General features: G+C 43.3%; 1 long non-coding RNA gene across 1 annotated transcript; it reads left to right on the top strand.

Annotated features, from left to right (window-relative positions):
• Positions 1 to 13,444: 13,444 nt before the first annotated feature.
• Positions 13,445 to 13,920, top strand: LOC134460159 (uncharacterized). Its single transcript, XR_010037004.1, has 3 exons — positions 13,445 to 13,535; positions 13,713 to 13,771; positions 13,869 to 13,920. It is a non-coding gene; the product is annotated as an uncharacterized LOC134460159 (long non-coding RNA).
• Positions 13,921 to 14,036: the final 116 nt, after the last annotated feature.

Here is a 14,036-nt window from a genome sequence, read left to right as displayed (position 1 = left end):
CAATCTCCTAATAAAACTGAAAAATATGTTGGATATCACTATTTTCCTTCAACAATGGAGCAGTATGCAGGCTATATGCAAAGGGCCTTTGTTCATGTAATGCTTGCATGTCGTTGTGTTATGGCTTTGACACGAGACGGTGTTGTTGATAAATAATGCCATAAGGCCTTATCTGATGAGCCCAACGCCTGAGGGGGATTCTCCCTCACTCTCCCACAGACCTCTTAACCCATTGACGCCTAAGGCACCTGCAAAAAAGGGTGCTGAATGCCTGAGCCCTTTTTACAGTTTTTCTCGATTGCTTACACACAATTTTCGGAATCAGTTCTCGAATTCTCAAAACTCTACACACAAATCTCCAAACCTCACACACAACGGGCAAAACTCTTAACTACCTCTGAAAAATGCACGTCTTGTCTCAAAACAATGTACTCTCTTCTAAAAAGGTCATTTTGTTCTCAAATGACACACACAAGCAGTCATGTTAATACACTCTTATGTGAACCATTGAACACTAATATGCACAAGGTAAAACTCTATACTCAACTTGACACACAGTAGAAACTTATTTTCTTCAGTGCTCTACTTACTAAAGAGGGTATTTTTCTGTAGTAAAATACTGAAATATTGCTTTTATACTTGGAGTACACAGATGTGTGTATATTTTACATATTTTTCTGACATTTTAAAAAATGCACTAATTTATTGTAAAATATTGAGTAACCACATGAAAGTGATCTCCTGTGTAACATATTTTGGAGTTCAAAAACTAAACAAATGTGTTTTCTCTCTGCGTCCACTCATGTTTTCATCAATATCACATGCAATGTGTGTCCTTATGGGGTGATGATTTCAAATTGTAAACCAGTATGTCTACCAGAGTCTGCCCATGTGATGAGTAAATGAACATAGTATGGCGGTTGATTTTAGTATTTTGAATGACCGTGTGTTCAATGCGACAACCAGGGATTTCCTTCATGAAAATTGTGTGTAATCCAGATAATTGTGTGTAGTGGTTTGAAAAGAGTGTGTTTTAAAACTGAAATATGAGTGTAAAGAAGAAATTGTGTTTAGTGTTCAGTGACATTGGTTAGGGGAGTTGGGAAATGGGTGAGATGTTCCGAGAATTGTGTGTGAAGTACCAGAAATTGTGTGTGCAGGGTCAATGTTGCGCAATGCAACATCAGGCATCAATGGGTTAAAGCAAGGGGCAATCCCACGGCTCATGGGATTCAGGCTCAGAGTGGATGCTTTCACTTAACAGTTTGTCTTGGTGTAGGTCTCACCAACACCAGGATGCCAGTATTTAGGAGAAGATGACGAAGAAGGGGAAGGAGCTGGGAAGGATAGGGAATCTGGGAGTTATTCATTTATACTGCAAGTTTTTAAAGCAGGGCCCTCCATCTTGCCAACACAAGGTTGGACTGTTGATTATGTGACTGAACCGTCTGGAAGCAGGTGTTGGGGAGTTTTTAAAGCATCAGCTACCTCTTCCCACTTAACAGGAGAGGGCATTGAGGAGGCGACATTGGCCGGTGATGATAGCTGGTGCGCTATCAAACAACCAGTCTGATCATCACGCCTTAGTACATGAGAGAAGATGAAGGTTCCAGAGCATCCCAGTAAGACCCACAGGTCCCTGAGTCTTCAGGATGCTGTACCTCTAAACGTAAGTACATCACGTGGAGTTGTTGACTTGGATGTCAGTTTCTACTTCTAAACAGAGATGTGTGTACCTAAAGAATAACACTATAATACATGGCTCTTACACCTGTTATTCCACTATACCAGAGACACTTTATACAGCCAATTCTAGATAGCCATTATAATCTGTTTTTCATTGCAATTCCAACCCTATGGCTTATGTATCGCTCCGTTGTTCCATTCCCGTTTTTCCCATTCTTTCTGGGATTGCCCATGCTGATAGAAAATTCTAACCAGAATGCATCAAACTGGCAAAGTGTGCGTGCCCACTGCCTAGCAAAAGCAGCACTGCTTCATCAGAATCATCACGATCGTGCCCACTGTTAAAGTACTTCTACTTTTACTTTATGGGTGGTTGACGTTTAAGGGCATAACGCCAAAAAAAGTTTTTCCAATTCCTGAAAAAAATAATGGAAAAATTTGGGGGGGAAAATAGAAAAAAAGTGAAGCACTTAATGGTCCGTGGAATTTCGCCTAATTTTTGCCATTTTTGGGAAAATGTGTCCTGCATCAACACATTGCATAGGCATGTCACACCGCAGGAAAATGAAGTCACACCACAGAACTTGATAATGATATTGTGTTTAATCTTAATATGTGTTTTTATTTATAAAAAACTTTTCTTTCCTTCTATAAGCAGTCACACCACAGGACACCATAAAATGAACCTAAGCATTGCGTGACAGAAACATTGCAATATGAAGACATATTAAGAGGTTAATAGTCACCTTAAACTTCCACAGCACTCTCCAATAACTGAGGCACTGACTGGTGAGGAGCCAGTCTTTAAGCCCCTTGTAGTTGGCCTTGCAGCTACCCTTTCACAAACATTGACATACAGACAAGTTAAAAGAGGGAGTATGTAGCTAAGCTAGTGAAAGTCAATGGATCACTGTAGCATGCAGCATGCTACACGGATGCATTGACTTTCACTAGCTCAGCGACATGCTCGCTCTTTTAACTTGTCTTAAAGCAAGACAACGCTTACATGAAAAATAACACACTTTACCACCTTTATAAACCCTGGCCAACGATGTTTTAACTGTATTAAGCCCCAAAATAGTGGCATACCCCTTTAATGTTACAGTCACACCGCAGGATATTTGACATATAAACCTTTACATGAATCTTAACAAAAATGTTTCTTCTCATCTAAGACTAATATGAAACATAATTTACCACATCTTCTTTCATTGACATTTGTTTTTGAAGGAAAAATAACAGTTTTGTACAGTACAGTTTTTTAACCAATGTTACGAAAAAAAACAAGGGCGTCACGTCAACCACCCTTATACACTTCTGCCTCGAAATAATGGGGAAAACTTGGATGTAAGGCAATTCTTTTGCACATTCTTAGCAATATGTTCTACATTTCTACAAACATTATGTCCTGTTAGCTTGTCCTGTATGTTTCCTGTTACATTTTCCTGTATATCATTTTTATATCAAACATTTGCACCCAATTGAATATGTAAAAGAGCCTCAGAATAGTTGGAGTGTTGCCTGGAACTACTAGTGGGCCTACTTTGTAAAGATGGCGTTTGGTGACAGGCTTAGTTCATTTGAAAAGTGTAAAATACCAAGGCACTCATCTTCTTTGTAGCTAAAATGCCTTTATGTTAACTGGCATAACATGATTCAAACACTTAGGTGCTGTTTCCACGTAGCTGGATATTTTTATATGTGGATATTTTTTTCTCCTGGTTGTATTGGCTTTGCATTGGTTTTGGCCTTCCGTTTCCACGTAGCAGATATTTAAAATCCAGGCATAAAAAGCAGGAGAAAAAAATATCCTGTTTAGGGGTCTGAAACGCATTTGTTACAATGGAGGATTTATTTTTATTCACATGTTGCGTTTACACCTAACAGGAGAAAAAAATACCCTGCTAAAAAAAATATCCTGCTACGTGGAAACAGCACCTTAGACACGTTTCAGCATGAGGCCTTCATCAGGAAGTGAGCAATGTCTTGTGTGACAAACTGAATTAAGACATGAGTGTTTTCAGGTGTTTAGGTGGGACCAATTAGCCAACGGCAAACCACTCATTTATGCCAGTTAAAATAAAGGCATTTTGACTACAAATGTAAAAGTGCTTTTGAATTTGTCGTATCGATAGATAGAATATGAGTTCGCTCTATAGACAGATATAAGCGTATACACTGGCACAGTTCGTTTTCAATATAATTTCATGACAGCACATTATATATCCCTCCTTAGTATATTTATATATTTTTGTTTTCTATATTTTATTTAAATATTTATATACATATTTGTCCGGATAAATACATGTGTGTTGAAAGAAGTCTGTCTTGATATCCACAGAGGAAAATGTGTGTGACGTGTTTATGCATGTTGTTGTATATGCTGCCAACACGTGTTTTGGTTTGTGAAGTGTGACTGATGTGATGACTGGATGGATAGGCTAGTGGGCTGACTTGGCTTGCCTTGCCTTCGTAGTCTCCCATTACACAACATAGTGGCACGAAGAGCTAACCTGTTGCTGTCTTAGTGAACACAAACATTACTAGACCCCAACCACAAACACACATTACCGCCTATGACCTCCACCTCTCTCTCTCTCTCTCTCTCTCTCTCTCTCTCTCTCTCTCTCTCTCTCTCTCTCTCTCTCTCTCTCTCTCTCTCTGAAATGCTCTGTCTCTCTCTCTCTCTCTCTCTCTCTCTCTCTCTCTCATACGCATGCAATGTCCACAGTGATGTTGGAATGCTCACTGGGAAATGCAGATAAAACACATCAGAGGTTGTTTACAACTCGACTATTTATTAGCCTTTTTGTCTCTCCCCTCCCTCATGAACTCTCCTTGGAGGTTGCATCAGACGGCTAATACGTCAGGCTTATGACGTACATGACTGTGAATGAAGTAAATTCATTGATGGGGGTTACTGTACACGTCCTCACCCCAAGCAGCGCCTGAAAGCCAGACTGACTGATTGGAATTCAGTCTGCATTCTCATTTCATTTCATATCCACACAGTGTCTCAGAGCCGGTTTTACCAACAAACAGACGAGGCAGTTGCCTAGGGCCCCACCAAATTGGCCCACTGTGGGCCCCCAACCGTTAGCCCTGCTATTGTTAAAACCAACAAAAGTAATTCAAAGGGGCCCCATTTCTATATTTTGCCTAGGGCCCCCAAAGGGGTAAAACTGCTGCTGCCGTGTCCTTAGCCTGCCCTTACCATCCCCTCAAACTAATTGCTTTCATACAGAGGATCTTGAACTGCCTGATTGAGAAACAATTACTGGTGGGAGGAGTAAACTCCTTTGGAAAAATTAAAGTGCAAATTAAAAAGGTATCTTATTTTCCCAGTTTGCCTTTTTTTTCCAATGACGTCAAACCAGGTCTGTTTTGAAGCGAAGCAAGAAAAGCAACCACTGTTTTTCATGGAAAACAGTCAGGTGTACGTTTTTGTCTATGCCACTGGATGTTATACTGTACTTTTCTTGGTTCAATTGCATTAAATAGAGGGTGTCTGACGTCAGGTGAGAAGCAAGGTCCATTGCTGACTTTTGCGTCACAGTTCACCCACCTCCCCCTCCCCCGTGCCCTGTTTGATCATGATGTTGTCTGCAGAGGCAATTCTAGGGTCAGATGGGGCCCCAAGCAAAAATGCAAAAGAATGAACATTTGAAACAAAATCACCACTACTGTAGTACAGTATAGGTTGTTATTCGCTATATAGGGGCTTAGGGGCCCCAAGTGGCTGCCTGCCTTGCCTGGTGGCAAGATGCGCCTCTGGTTGTCTGGCGACATGACTACTAGAGGGAGAGATGGTGAGCGGCCTTCTTTGTTGAATAGTAAACTTCAATATGCCGGTGCTCTTGAAGTTAAAAGACTCAGGTGATTTTTGCATAGAGACGAGGAGTAGTATGTTTTTTTTTTTTAAATTAAAACCCCTTTAATTTAAACTGGGTAAATATCAACAAAAAAAACATTCATACATAAATACATACTACTCCTTGTCTATGCAAGAGTCGCCTGAAGTAGGCCCAAAGTTTTGAATGATGAGTCATCTCCCAGAAGACCCAACCCAGACATAGCATGAGGGCCAATGTGAATTGACCGGAGGTTGGCGGATGGCAAGGCCAGGTTTCAGTATTAAAACACTGGCCATTTCTCAAAATCTAGTGTGCACCCTTCCAAGTGTATCAGCCCTCGTAATCACGGCCAGTAATTGGATAATCTTTGGTGAACTCTGCGGAGTATCCAATCACCCGGCGTGACTAATTAGTCTCACACACTTCCAAGGCTCATACACTTGACATTGAGAAATGGCCACTGTTTACACTTTTTCACCTCCATTGTGGTTCTCCAACCACTGACAAAACACAGGATACTACTGTAAAGCGGAAAGCACACTAGCTTGTCCTGCCTGGAGTGGAGAGCATGGAACATTGCTTCGTTATGCATAATTAAATTACCTGCGCTTGGTTTATTTCAGCGGGGAACAGCCTTCATGGGCAGAAAGGAAGTGGATGATGGCAGTAGAGAGAGAGAGAGAGAGAGAGAGAGAGAGATTTGCAAGAGATGGAGAAAAGGTGGAGGACAAGACAGCAAGAGAGAACGTGCAAGAGCTGGAGAATAGCTCAAAGACAGGAGTGAGAAAAAGGGGGCAAGAGAAGGAGACAAAAGTGGAAGACGGGAGGGAGAGGAGTTTGAAGAAGAGGGGGAAAGAGGGTTTAACTTCTGAACCCAGAGTCCAACCAGGGTCAGTGGTCCCAATGAGGTGTGTGTGCATGTGTGTGGCAGTGGTCCTAACGACTATTCCAAGAGAAAGACAATTGGTATGACAGCTATTCTACGATTGATTATGTCATCATAACCTTCTAGGCGTTATAATTTATATTTACATAAACTATTTAAAAAAAACTCCATGAAGAACCTTAATTTTCCCACTTGAGAGTCCCCTACACTAGAATTGTGTCCTGAGTAGCTATTGCAACTATGCTTCTCATTGAAACTGTGCTGCATGCCTATTGCCAAATTTGATCACGATCCCGGTCAAGGAATTAAAAAAAAAAAAAACATTGTTCACCATTCTGGGATAGGGCGAATGTTGACATTCCTAACTCCACAAAAACAAGGCAGAAAGACTTGAACAAAATGAAGGTGTAACATACAAATGTTCTGTCAAAGAGCTTGGCAGGGGTCTGCTTTGTCTGAGTGCATTTCTAGTTTACCTACATTGTTCCTGCAAGAACTTTGAGGGGTTCTTCCTGCACACTGGAGGTTATTCAGGGACCTTTTAATTTTTTGAGTGGAGAAAACACAACTCTGTGGTATTTGTTGAATTAGCATGACTTACTTCTTCTCCCTTATGATCACATCTGTGCTCTTTTATAGACATCTAAGAAGTGACAACAGAGCTGAAAGAGCTACAATGTGGCACTTAAACCGCTGACGTCAGGAATGCAGCTGGGCTCTGCTGCTGAGAGAGAGAGAGAGAGAGAAAGAGAGAGAGAGAGAGAGAGAGAGAGAGAGAGAGAGAGAGAGAGAGAGAGAGAGGACTAGGAGAGAGAGAGAGAGAGGGCTAGGGAGAGGGCTAGGGAGAGGGAGAGTTTGTGATTCATACAGTATGTGCATGCATGAATCAATTTCTCCGATCTCTTTCTCTCCCCTTCTGCCACACACACACACACACACACACACACACACACACACACACACACACACACACACACACACACACACACACACACACACACACACACACACACACACACACACACACACACACACAATAGACAAGCTGCCGTGTCAGTCTGTTTTCATTTCAGTCATACAGACACACACACAAAAGATTGTGTTGTCTTTGCTCATACACAAGGTCCCCGTATGACCTGCGTGTGTGTGACGTGCACGTGTGCGTGTATGTGTGCATGTATGTGACAGAGAAATCGGAGAGATTGATTCATGCACCTTTCTGTTTTCCACAGTGCTTTGTAACTGTAACTGAGCTATGGGACTCAAGACGCCTGGGGGGGATCAAGTATAGGCCGAGGAGAAGTATTTAATAGGGTGAGGTCACGAACCAGCAAAATTAATAAATCGGTGACTACAGTACATAGGCCCTATGGGAAATGTGATGCTTATGTCGTGCTTCAAGGATCTGTGCAGCTGGTGTACATGGTTAGTACACAGATCTGAATGAATGAGGGATCTGTGCACTGCATAGTACACAGAGTGGAATTAAGTACCTGTGCATAGTGACTAAGTCAGGAGGTTAGAATGCAAGTTTGCATATACAGTATACAAAATGGCCAGAATGAATCCAGGACCTGTGCGTAGCCTGGATGCATAGTATGCATGACTAGTATACAAAGTGAAGGAAGAAGAAATCCGCACTCACAAACTGCGTCTCATTATTTATTTATATTACCACCATGTCCAAAAAGCAAACGCGTTTCGGCTAACAAGCCTTCATCAGTGCGTGGTAATGAGACGCAGTTTGTGAGTGCGGATTTCTTCTTCCTTAAGTTGACGCTTTTTATCTCGCACCCAAAAGCTTTTCGGTTTTCCAAGAAGTTGAGCGCGTCCTCTGCCAATACTTGTAGTATACAAAGTGGCCAGACACTGAAATGAAAGAAGGATCTGTGCATTGTCAGTAGGCTACAATGCAAGTATGCATTGTAGTATATACTGTACAATGGCCAGAATTAATCAAGGACCTGTTAATAGTCCGGATGCATAAGTAAAGTAATATGCATGATTCGTGTACAGAGTGGCCAGACATTGGGATGAATAAAGGACTTGTGCATACTCAGTCTACTCAGTATGTCTGGTATAGTACAGAGTGGACAGCCCCTCAACAAAACTGCTTGCTCTTGTACTAAATGCCTTTCTTGTAACCATATCGTAATGGGCTGTTGCCTCAAACAACACTTTTTCCACACTGATTGCTTCTTGGTCCCGGCGTGACCGTAACCATTGTGCAGCAGTCCTGTTTTACTCAATACAGCTGAGTGTCTCTTTTTAGATGTCTCTTTTTTCAATCTTTTGCCTCCATTATCATTACTTGCTAGAATTCAAAGCATGGGAGGTCCATCACTCGCCTGCTAGGTCCCATCTTCATCCTCATCATCATCATCAGCCTCTCAACAAAAGACAGACAAGAGAAGTGAAAAGGGGTGAGGTTGAGCCAGGAGGGGTGGGGGGAGGACGAGAGAGAGAGAAAGAAAAGCAGAGGTGGGTGACTGGAGAGAGAGAGAGAGAGAGAGAGAGAGAGAGAGAGAGAGAGAGAGAGAGAGAGAGAGAGAGAGAGAGAGAGAGAGAGAGAGAGAGAGAGAGAGAGAGAGAGAGAGTTCAAGCTGGAGTGTTTCAGAGATAGAGAGAGACAGAGGCGCATCTTGCCACCAGGCAAGGCAGGCAGCCGCTTGGGGCCCCCAAGCCCCTACATTGTGAATAACAGCCCACACTTTACCACATTAGTGGCGATTTTGGTTCAAATGTTCATTATTTTGCATTTTCGCTTAGGGCCCCACCTGACCCTCGAATCGCCTCTGGAGAGAGAGAGAGAGAGAGAGAGAGAAAGGTGTTTGGGTGTGTGGGGGATGAGAAGAGAGACCAAGTGGAAGAGAGGAAGGGCAATTACTCAGACACTGTCCACTGGAGTGTTTCCCCTGTGTTGCAGCCTTCAGCCTCGCTCATTAGAGACAAACTAACATGACCAATGGGGTGGGGGGGCAGTGAGCAGAAGAGGTCGAGGGAAGGGGGGAGGGGGGCAGGTTTCATGCATTCTACTGAAAAGAAGCATAGCCATAATCCCTCCTTGTTTGCACTGTTCATGAGTCTCTCTCTGTCTCTCACTCTCTCTCTCTGTCTCTCTCTGTGTGTCTCTCTCTGTCTCTATCTGTCTCTATCTGTCTCTCTCTCTTTCTCTCTCTATCTCTCTCTCTCTCTCTCTCTCTCTCTCTCTCTCTCTCTCTCTCTCTCTCTCTCTCTCTCTCTCCCTCTCTCTCTCTCCCTATCTCTTGCGTGTGCGTGTGTTCTGTGTTTATGTTTTTTTGGAGGGTGGGGGGTGTTTTGAGAAAAGCACTAAGAGCAATCAGTAACAGAGAGAAAGGAAAATTGCCAGAGACAGAAACAGGTGATGGAGGGGAGAATAGAAAAGTAAAACAAAAAATAATCCCCAACCCTAGATCCAGCATATCACTTTAGCCACCCACCCAGACAGCTGGTGTGTTGTGTTGATATGAGCTACTTGTCGAGGAGAGCTACCAAGCCATTACAATGCACTACAATAGCGCCTCTAGGGGTTATTGTTAGGAATAGGGTTTGGAAGGAAAGGAACACTTTCATAGGCTTGTGTTGTCTTGCCTAACTCTCTGAAACCAGGCTGCCATGAATTATTGTATCAAAACCTCAAAATTATCGTTTTTGGGGGCTTTTTGTGAGGAAATTATCGTACAACACCCAAATTGTTGTAAGGCTATAAGGGGGAGATGCTGAGCGCTCTTCTTTGTTAGACAGTATACTCCGATGCTGTTGCTCTTGAAGTTAAACGACAAAGTCCATTCTTCAAAACTTGTTGGCCGTTGGGCCTACTTCAGGCGACTCTTGCATAGAGACAAGGAGTAGTAAGCCCAAATTGTTGTTTCAAGGCATGAAGATGAATTGAATGAGAACTCTGAACTTATCGTACATCATGGTTTTTTCATCATACAGAGGTCAAAATGGACAAAATTATGGTACAAATATGATAATTATCGTACATCTGGCAACACTGCAGGCGGCTGCTATGTCAATATGAGCTTCCCGTCGAGGAGAGCTACTAAGCTATTACAATGCACTACAATAGCGCCTCTAATGGTAAAGGTTTGGAAGAGGCTTTGCGTTCAGGCAACATAAAAATCCTGATACCTCGAGTGCATTCCAATATGCGACCTTGCGTCCTCCACTTGTGCTTGTGGCCTCACGTTTTGCTGATTCCCCGTCTCCATTGAGAAAATAATTAAGTGTCCCCTCTGTCAGCCTAAAGCACAACAATTTTTGGGGGGACTATTCTTCATTCACCATCCAGTTTGCAAATGAGAAAATTACTTTACAATTGAGCTTTTGCGAGATATTGAAATATAATGCTGCTGTCAGTGATGTCATCATGGCGTACTACTTCCTAGTACGAGGCCACAAGCACAAGTGGAGGACGCAAGGTCGCATATTGGAACGCACACCTCATCTCGATGAGGCAGCTCATATCGACAGAACAGCACCTGGTCCTGGGTGTATTTTTAGTCTGAGGGACCTAATGATGTGATTCGTTTACTTTTATCGCTGCTGCAGGCCCCCGTGTGCTGTGGAAACAAAAGCTTGCATAATTTTTGTGGGTGTTGTGGGTCAATCCAGCTCTGCTTCCCCTCATTCATTCACACGCTCTCTCTGTTTTCGTTTCACTGCCCATTTCCCCTTCTTCTATCGTGATATTGTTCACTGAGCTCACTGTAGGAAACTTAAAAATGTGTCGCTTAGATAAATCTTTTGTTAGCTAAGAACTTATTGCACAAATATTTTTTACTGGTGTGTTTTTAAGTTGCCTGCCAACATTTCATCTAAGGTTTTCTCCCAAGATCACGACACATCAGATCTACAGTTCACTGCTACATTTTGGACACGAAAAAAAACCTGTCATTTTCCAGGCACTGTTACTTAGAAATGATGATGACAATAATGATGATGGTCTGGTTATCTTGCCTACAGGGCATTTTCCAGTGGGTCGACAGCCATCAGGTTAAGGGTAGATGCTTTTATAGTTTATTTGTTTTTTCTTTCTTTTTTGTCTTTTTATTTGTTTGTTTTTTGATAAGACAGTGAGAGATTTCACAGGAAACAAGTGGGGAGAGACAGATGGAGAAGGTCCGGCAAAGGACCTGGGACCCAGGTTGCTGCCACAACAGCCCAGGCAGTGCCCTACGGTTAAAGCCACGATAGGGCCGTTTTTTGTATTTTCTATGAGACCATTCAATTTAGAGTAGCCAAGGAAACCCCATGCTGCTGGATTCTCATGGATCCTCTCCCAAAAGCCGATCCTGAGCGAGGGAACTAATCAGAGCCGGGAGGGGTGGAAAGGTGATGACGCATACTACTTGACAAACAAAAGCTTGTAGTTTGTTTGAATAAATACATCACGACCATGGGCAATCGCAAACCACACCTTTCCTATGAGAAACTGCATATACAGTGAGGCAGTCTCACTTTTGAGATAATCTGGTGTTAACCAGGCAAGATGTAGAAGGAGCCAAACAATAATACCTGGCCTGTTTTCTTGTCCCGGTCCAGCACCGATGGTGATGGTGATGATGGTGATGAGAGTTCAATGGTGATTTGACACTCTTGGTCTTTTCCTCACACAGTCTGTTGCCCACCTCAATAGGCTGCTGATTAACTATGTAGGCCACAACCCGTTATATATACATGTGCAGTTCTCCCTACCCAGAACTAGAAATCAGACCGTGGAAGCAGGACAATGATGATGATGATGATGATTATGATGATGGTGATGATGAGAGTTCAACGGTTGCTGCCTTTTTCCCTGCCTCCTGCTGATAAAGAATGCCTTTAATTCTCACAACCAGTTAAAGATTCGTACATATCCCTGTGGGGTCAGACCGTCGCAGCAGGATGACGATGATGATGACGATGACTACAATGATGATGATGATGATGAGTTAGTGAGTTCAATAGGGATTTGGGACACTGGGCTGGCCCAGCCTGCTACCTGTTGACTGGCTGGAGTATGTATGTTCTCACAAGCAATTTATACATGTAGACATAGTATTTACATACTGTTCTATCTGCCTATGAAATCAGACTGCCATAGCAGGACCATTGCTTTTATTATCCAAAGCGACTTGCAATTATTTACAGGGTATTGCTTACAGAGCAGTATGGGGTTAGGTAGGCCTTGCTTCAAGGGCACCTCAGCCATGGATTGCAGCAGGGAGCGGTAGAGTGGTATTCGAACCTGCAACGCCTTGATCTGAAAGCCCATCTCCGTAACCATTACGCCACGACTGCCTGCCCCAACCATTATGCCACCACGGCTGCTGATGGTGATGAGAGTTTAATGGTGATTTGGCACGCTGGCAGTCTTCTCCTCACCACAGCCTGCCTGCCTGCCTGCCTGCCTGGCGTCTGGCCTGTTAGCATTCCACACTGACGTCTCATTCATCAGCAGACTGACTGCTGGCCCCCGTGACCTCTACGACCTCTAGAGCTCCTCTAACATGACCGCTGCCTAGGCTGCCGTCTAGTTCACTTTTTCTCTTTCTTTTCTTTTCTTTTCTTTCCCTCTCCCCTCGAGTTTAAGATGCAGACCAGATTCAGCTTATTGACAGCGTCGTGTCTGGGCAGTGTTGGAAACCTCTTAGTCTCCCTCTGTGTGTGTGTGTGTGTGTGTGTGTGTGTGTGTGTGTGTGTGTGTGTGTGTGTGTGTGTGTGTGTGTGTGTGTGTGGTGTGTGTGTGTGTGTGTGTGTGTGTGTGTGTGTGTGTGTGTGTGTGTCAGCAGCAGCAGCAGCAGAAGTAGCAGCAGTAGTAGTAGTAGTAGTACCAGTGCTAGTAGTAGCAGTAGCAGTAGCAGCAGCAACAGTAGTAGTAGTAGTACTACTGACAGCAGCAGCAGCAGTAGTAGTAGTAGTAGTAGTAGCAGCAGCAGTAGTAGTAGTAATAGTGTAGCAGCAGCAGCAGTAGTAATGTGACATGTACCTGTTCTTCCTGCAGTCCTACGGTGGCTATGTGACCTCCATGGTGCTTGGAGCAGGAAGTGGAGTGTTCAAGTGTGGCATGGCAGTCGCCCCTGTCTCTGAATGGAGATTTTATGGTATGGCGCAGCGAATACTTTCCTTAATTATACTAATTATAGTTCCAATAGTCACCTTCATGAAAAAAAATCAATTGTCGTTGAGCTTCATGCAGTACTTTTTAACTTGGCCAACGTTTTCGCTTAGGCCTTAATCAGGTGGCCTTATTTTTTGTTGTTTTAAACCAACCCTTCCAGATTCCATCTACACAGAGAGGTATATGCTGGAGCCCAAAGACAACCAACACTTCTACGCCGTAAGTTTCCTGAAAAATATCTTTATGGAAAAAAATGCACTTCGATTAGTGTAAAAGTGCAAACTTAACAATGCGAATTAATCTGCGTTTCACTCAGAATTCCACAGTAACTGAAAGAGCCAAGAACTTTGCATCTGTCGAGTACCCCCCCCCCCCCCCCCCCCCCCCCCCCCCCCCACCCTTCCCCCCTTTTTTGTTTGGAGTGGTAGCCTAATGTGCTTTTGAGGAATAGTTGCATGGTTTGCGCTCATATCTGAGGTTTAGG

Source organism: Engraulis encrasicolus, chromosome 12 (genome assembly GCF_034702125.1).
Source record: "Engraulis encrasicolus isolate BLACKSEA-1 chromosome 12, IST_EnEncr_1.0, whole genome shotgun sequence".
NCBI classification, from domain to species: domain Eukaryota; kingdom Metazoa; phylum Chordata; class Actinopteri; order Clupeiformes; family Engraulidae; genus Engraulis; species Engraulis encrasicolus.
Note: the sequence above shows the minus strand (reverse complement) of the source record. Positions and strands in the feature narration are given on the sequence as shown.